The sequence below is a fragment of the Astatotilapia calliptera genome, chromosome 20, assembly GCF_964374335.1.
Source record: "Astatotilapia calliptera chromosome 20, fAstCal68.1, whole genome shotgun sequence".
In the NCBI taxonomy this organism is placed as follows: Eukaryota; Metazoa; Chordata; class Actinopteri; order Cichliformes; family Cichlidae; genus Astatotilapia; species Astatotilapia calliptera.
In genome coordinates this window covers 18,854,972-18,861,194 of record NC_137441.1, presented here as the reverse complement: position 1 = coordinate 18,861,194, position 6,223 = coordinate 18,854,972, and the positions used below count along the sequence as shown (strand labels likewise).

The window sequence follows — 6,223 nt, the reverse complement described above, 5'->3', positions numbered from 1 at the left end:
CAGTGGCCAAAATTCAAAACTGGAACAAAGTTGCGGGCTAACATTAATATTTATTGAAAAAAAAATCTTCCTCCAGATATGAGAATGAATCTTTTCTTATGGACCCAAACAAGTTTTGCTGAAAAACTGAATATGGAACAAGCATAGCTTAATACTAAACAATATATATATTAGCTGTATAATACCAGTAGGCATACCAAATAGTAATTTAGTATGGCTTCGTGTGCCTAGTGATGGGACGTTCCGTATCGAGGCTTCGGAGCGTGTGTCGAGTAATGGAGGGGGCGTTTCCGCGAAGCGCGTATCGAGGCTTGCTTCATTTATGGGAGGAGCTGAAAATGATGACGTCCGAAGCCTCGCTGCCCGGCTGTACCACGTGACTGGTTCATGAAGTGGTTCGAACTTTGCCGCGAGATATGACAGCGATATAAACCCCTCAGACTTCATTCAAAAATGTGGGTGTTTGATGGAGAGTTGCGGTTAGTGAGAGTTTGGAGACCGTTTGGAGGTTTATGAGAGTGAGGAAAGTCAGGAGAGAATGGAGCCAGCTAAGAAGAGGAGGATGTCCTCCCCTGTGTGGGAACATTTTGATCTTATTCCTCCCAACAAGGTATGTAAATTTCTACAGAAGATGTATTTTCATGATACTGATGGTGCAATACAATTTATGTTGAGCTGTCTTGACTTTTGTACAAGGTGAAGTGTTTGCTATGTGCCAGGGAGCTGGGATATGACAACAACAACACCTCATCCATGCTTAGGCACTACAGAGCTTTGCATGAGAATAAGGGGGACACCGATTGTGGAGCAAGACCAGGTGAGCCATCAAATGCAATGATAATATAGGATGCAGTAATGTTACTAAATGATATAACAATATTATACAGCTGTTATAAGTTACGTGTGTGATATTTATATTTGTGCTTTATCTTTATTGTCTTTCCTCAGGAGAACAATCTCAAATAGACGAAGACCTGGTCAGCATGGTGATTGAGGACTCCCAGCTATTTAGCATTGTGGAGGACAAAGGATTCAAAAGATTTGTTAAATCATTAAATCCTAGCTATGTTCTCCCCACTAAAAAGGCAATAAAAGCAGTGAAAATTTAGTTTTTACAGAATAAAATGTGAACAGGCAGGATTGAGGCTCAAAGCCTCAGTGTGTAGCTGTCCATACCTCAACGTTACAAAAGCACAACTACTGTCCACACCCCAACCACACCTCACCTCACAGTAAATGATCATTTCCATTTCAAGCATTTCCAAATAATCATTTCCCATACTGCCACTATAAATATACACAGTATACTGCCATCACTACAATATACATGTTTTACACACTCCTTTTGTTGTTGACATTTACAGGCTGTGTGCAAAATGCCACACTCTTCAAATTCATGCCAGCTATTATTTTTACGTCCAGTAGGTGTCCTGCTAGAGCAAATGAAGCTTCATGAAGCTTCGCGTTGGGGTGAACCAATTGGATGAAAAGCTTCAGTGCTTCATGGGGCTTCATCTGCCCATCACTACGTGTGCCAGAGTTTGACACCTATGGTCTAGAGAAACCCACAGTTACTATCATTATCAGAATGATCTGAAATACAGGGAGTGCAGAATTATTAGGCAAAAGAGTATTTTGTCCACATCATCCTCTTCATGCATGTTGTCTTACTCCAAGCTGTATAGGCTCGAAAGCCTACTACCAAATAAGCATATTGGGTGATGTGCATCTCTGTAATGAGAAGGGGTGTGGTCTAATGACATCAACACCCTATATCAGGTGTACATAATTATTAGGCAACTTCCTTTCCTTTGGCAAAATGGGTCAAAAGAAGGACTTGACAGGCTCAGAAAAGTCAAAAATAGTGAGATATCTTGCAGAGGGATGCAGCAGTCTCAAAATTGCAAAGCTTCTGAAGCGTGATCATCGAACAATCAAGCGTGTCATTCAAAATAGTCAACAGGGTCGCAAGAAGCGTGTGGAAAAACCAAGGCGCAAAATAACTGCCCATGAACTGAGAAAAGTCAAGCGTGCAGCTGCCAAGATGCCACTTGCCACCAGTTTGGCCATATTTCAGAGCTGCAACATCACTGGAGTGCCCAAAAGCACAAGGTGTGCAATACTCAGAGACATGGCCAAGGTAAGAAAGGCTGAAAGACGACCACCACTGAACAAGACACACAAGCTGAAACGTCAAGACTGGGCCAAGAAATATCTCAAGACTGGTTTTTCTAAGGTTTTATGGACTGATGAAATGAGAGTGAGTCTTGATGGGCCAGATGGATGGGCCCGTGGCTGGATTGGTAAAGGGCAGAGAGCTCCAGTCCGACTCAGACGCCAGCAAGGTGGAGGTGGAGTACTGGTTTGGGCTGGTATCATCAAAGATGAGCTTGTGGGGCCTTTTCGGGTTGAGGGTGGAGTCAAGCTCAACTCCCAGTCCTACTGCCAGTTTCTGGAAGACACCTTCTTCAAGCAGTGGTACAGGAAGAAGTCTGCATCCTTCAAGTAAAACATGATTTTCATGCAGGACAATGCTCCATCACACGCGTCCAAGTACTCCACAGCGTGGCTGGCGAGAAAGGGTATAAAAGAAGAAAAACTAATGACATGGCCACCTTGTTCACCTGATCTGAAGCCCATTGAGAACCTGTGGTCCATCATCAAATGTGAGATTTACAAGGAGGGAAAACAGTACACCTCTCTGAACAGTGTCTGGGAGGCTGTGGTTGCTGCTGCACGCAATGTTGATGGTGAACAGATCAAAACACTGACAGAATCCATGGATGGCAGGCTTTTGAGTGTCCTTGCAAAGAAAGGTGGCTATATTGGTCGCTGATTTGTTTTTCTTTTGTTTTTGAATGTCAGAAATGTATATTTGTGAATGTGGAGATGTTATATTGGTTTCACTGGTAAAAATAAATAATTGAAATGGGTATATATTTGTTTTTTGTTAAGTTGCCTAATAATTATGCACAGTAATATGCACACAGATATCCCCCTAAAATAGCTAAAACTAAAAACAAACTAAAAACTACTTCCAAAAACATTCAGCTTTGATATTAATGAGTTTTTTGGGTTCATTGAGAACATGGTTGTTGTTGTTCAATAATAAAATTATTCCTCAAAAATACAACTTGCCTAATAATTCTACACTCCCTGTAGCTTGTATTTTGGCATTTTTAGCATTAGACTGGTTTTACAACAGCTTCACACACACACAGTATTTTAACAGTATTTAACAAACCAGCTTACAGGTGTTGTGCTTTAATTTAACAATCAACAAGACCCAATTCCACATTACTGTGAACAGCTACATTCACCTACACCAAATGCCAGATGTGTTATTCACTGAGATAGACATGTCAGAATCCTCACCATGGAGATCTGACAGGATGTATGATCATGAAGTGCCAGCAGATCATTCATGGGAATCTTCTCTAGACCTCCAACATAGGCCTGCTCCAAGTAATGGAAAAATCTCAGCACTATAAGAACAATGTGAGAGCAGCCTTTGTTTTGTGAAATGTTAGAAGCCCTGAATGCCATCCTCAGATAAAGCAAAGAGGCTTCTGATTGCTTTTTACAAAAGTTACATTTACTCATGTAGAAAATTTAAAATATGTACAATATAGTGCAAATGTCTAGAGCTACCTAATTTCTTTATACACTGCTAAAATAAATAAATAAATAAAAGAAAGAAAGTCAAAGGAGCTTGCAAAGAAAAGCGTCTGGAGAAGTCCAGACGCTTTTCTTTGCAAGCTCCTTTGACTACGATGACCTGGATGACTGAGAACCTTCACAGACATAAATAAAAGAAACACATTTTATGTAGCATCAAGTCAGTTAAATTTCTGAAATATTTATCTGGTCAGTTAAGTAGGAGAGGGAGCTATTAAACAGTTTCAGCTGCTTTGGTTGCACTAGAGGGGCGACAATGAGACAACTCTCAAAACACTAACGGTTTTGCAGGTCGGGCCACTAACTTTTTTTTGCCCATCCTAGTCGCTTCTGACTGTTTTTCACTAGTTTTGTATTTGTCTAGGGTCAGTGTCACTATGACAGCTATCATAGGCTCCAGCCCCAAATAGAAATGCTGCACCTGTAAGAACCTCCCCCCAAAACATACAGCTCAAAAATATTAAAATGCACAGATGCATAATTTAACAATCTTCTTGTAGAGTGTGAGTGTGTGTGTGAGAGAGAGATAGAAAGTGTCTGTATGTGTTTTTGTCATGAAACGTACTTAAAAATTAGGGGGGGAAGCCGCAATACAGCACAACACAGGGCTGATATGGTACTATGAGGTCTTTAACTATGAGATCTCGTGGGAAAACCAAAATGCATCATTACAAACCATCTGGGAATTGTTAGTCTGCTTTATCGGGAGCAACAAAGGTACATACAGGAAGAAGGTGCTTTGTTCTGGACTATTTGAGAACACAGAGCCTATATGATCATTCACAGCTAGTTACCGCATACAGATCTTGGCACATCTATATTACCTTGCTGCATCCCAGAATGCAAAGCATACTGGCTCAAACTTGTAGTGTACACTTGGTAGTTGGTTTGACTCTACATTAATATTTAATGTATTGACAATAGTCATATTTTAAAATGACATTTTGATGGGATTAACAGAAATATCTGAAAAGCTTCTGGCTTTAAGGCCACAGATTCTGCCTTCTTATGCTTGTATTTAAGTGTAATTCACTCACTAATAAAAAGTAAACTAAATCTGGTTTAAAAATAATCTATAGGTAGCGTCAGCATGCAGAAGACCAGCACAGTTACTATCCTATTCACCTTGTTTCTGTATACAAATACAGCTTACATGAAGGTACTCAAAGTCTGGTTAAATACATATACTCCAACTTTGCAATTTGATTTACATAAAAATGCACATAGACACAGACAGTGTAAATCTAAAGATTTTATTTTGTATGACTTTATGTTCAGATAATTAGAAAATGACAACTCCTTTTCTTGTCACAGTCTCCTAGTCTATTAAACTAGAATATAAATCCCTAAAGCAAAAAGTAACTAAGTTTAAGGTGGCTAAACCTGCACTGGACTGGCTCTCAAAGCCGGGCTAAATGCAGGCACCACAGTCATTAGTGAGGTGAAACCTTGTTTCTGCCCTTCTCCGCCATCAGTCTGGAGTGCGTTTGATCACATTTGCCATAGTTGCTTAAGCTACCTTTCCAGGGTGTACCCCGCCTCTCGGTCTACGGTAGCTGGGATAGGCTTCAGAGGCCGACAGAGCAGCGAGCAGTGCAACCAGTTGTAGTCACAGCTCAGGTGAAGACCATCTGTGTTTGCTGGCAAACTTTTCAAACATACATTCTCAAACAATTATGCCAAATTTGGGACAGCCTCTCTGTGGCTGTCCAGCTTATTGTTCTTCACACGTATCGTATGTAGAGTTCCATACGACTGTTGATTTTGTTTTGTGTTCTGGAGACTTATTAGATTTTTGATCAATCTGCTACGCTCACTGTAGGAACATTTATTTGGAATATTCCATGTCAGCACTCCCTTCAATTTCATCTCAGCATTCCAATAAAGAGTTGTGAAATTCCTTTAGATGGAGGCCTGATCCCTAACCGAAACAAGTGTTAAACAGGCTGAGGCACGAGCAGTGAACGCACAGGCTGTAGCATCAGCTGCAGCAGCTAGCTTCAATAAAAACTACAGAACTACAAAGTACATGTGCTTGTGACAAAAATAAAACTACACAGAGAAATTTCTCTGCAGTTAGATGGACAGTTTCCCGTCTCATCTGAGGTAGTAAATAAGTAGAAATATCATTAAAGGCAAGTACAGAAATGACTCTCCAATATAGCACTCAAGCCCACGTGTATACGCAGGCCGTCAGAATGACTTCTGAATAATTCCCCTTCTTCAGTGCTAAAAACTGCTTCATGTTAAAACAATTTCTAATGATTGCTGCAAAAGTTACGTGACAATGTAGAGGTAGAAGGTTTGAATTATGTCTGCAACTACATAAAGAACAAATCTACCTTTAAAGTTTCAATATAATGGCACCAAAAGAGTCCAAACAACTAAAAGCAAACAGAAATAAAGCAGAAAGCCACAGTTCCAGGTCTGAGGTACACATCAAATTCAAACTTTTTGAGAATTGTCCTAAGTGCTTCAACCCAGTCACGAGATTAGACACTCTTAGAGAGGCACAACAGTAGCATTTTAAGACAATGTGAAGCCT

General features: G+C 40.3%; 1 long non-coding RNA gene across 2 annotated transcripts; it reads left to right on the top strand.

Annotated features, from left to right (window-relative positions):
• The first annotated feature begins 138 nt into the window (after positions 1–138).
• Positions 139–2,212, top strand: LOC145423198 (uncharacterized). 2 transcript variants are annotated; one of them, XR_013904308.1, is made up of 3 exons: positions 139–610; positions 697–817; positions 949–2,212. It is a non-coding gene; the product is annotated as an uncharacterized LOC145423198 (long non-coding RNA). The 2 variants fall into 2 exon arrangements; XR_013904309.1 differs by having other exon boundaries at positions 145–610; positions 762–817.
• Positions 2,213–6,223: the final 4,011 nt, after the last annotated feature.